The sequence below is a fragment of the Frankliniella occidentalis genome, unplaced genomic scaffold, assembly GCF_000697945.3.
Source record: "Frankliniella occidentalis isolate FOCC.00 unplaced genomic scaffold, Focc_3.1 Scaffold36, whole genome shotgun sequence".
Taxonomy (NCBI): Eukaryota; Metazoa; Arthropoda; class Insecta; order Thysanoptera; family Thripidae; genus Frankliniella; species Frankliniella occidentalis.
Genome location: NW_026267166.1, coordinates 1,544,449 through 1,545,430, shown reverse-complemented (window position 1 = coordinate 1,545,430; position 982 = coordinate 1,544,449).

Here is a 982-nt window from a genome sequence, read left to right as displayed (position 1 = left end):
ATAATTATGGTCACATCTCGGAAGTCGCCAAAGTTTGGCGACAAAAAAGGGAAGTCGCCAAAAGGGGAATGTCGCCAACTATGGTCACACATGTGTTGCCATTGAGTTTACAGTGAGTGTTTGCTTTCCCCAGGTGTACGCTTCAGATATATAGTAACTCGTCGTATTCACGTCACCTTATGTGCGGCAACTTTACGAGACTTTGATTCGATTCATAACTGAATCTATCTCCTGTTTCGTGGAACGGCACTCGGGTGGGGCAGGGCTGATGCTTAGCAGCCCCGGGTCTTCCTGACCACCAGCCCTGCCGGCCCCGGCCTCCTCCTTGTGCCTCGGCTGCGCTGCCCTCACGCCCTTCCGGCCCTGGCCGGCCCCCCCGGCGCTCCCGGTCCCCCGGCCCCGACCCCAGTGGCCTTGGGGGGACAGCGCGGCCTCGGCCACGCCCGCCACGCCCAACCGCCGCGCCCCGGGAGGCCCGGGGGCAATCTCTTACCTGGCGCCTGGCGCGCCCGCTGTCCCCATTGTTACACCTGGGAGAGGCCCCCGCCCGGGCCGGGGCGCACAAATCGCACTCGCTCGCAGCAGCAACTCTTTTCTCTTCTTTCTGCCCTCATCGGGCGCGGGTTCAGGCCGGGGCTGACTCAGCGGCTCTGGCTGCCCCCGCCCACCTCCGCCCACCGCCGCCCACCGCCCTGGCTGCGGCCCAACGAGTGTCCCTGCCCCGCCGCCGTCATTACTTAACGGGCCCAGGCAGCGGCCTATTGGAGTGGCACCTGCTCAGCCGTGAATGGACCGCTGGCTGGCAAGGCTGTGCCGTGACCCTGCAAAATTAGTTTCTTAAAAGGGTATTTTAGTTTGTTTTGTAAATTTTGTTTTTTGTCTTTTAAAAAAAAGTTGAAGTGACAAAAAATCTTGACTACAGCGGGGTTCGTTTAGCCCTTCTTCTCCCTCTCTCTCTCTCTCTCTCTCTCTCTCTCTCTCT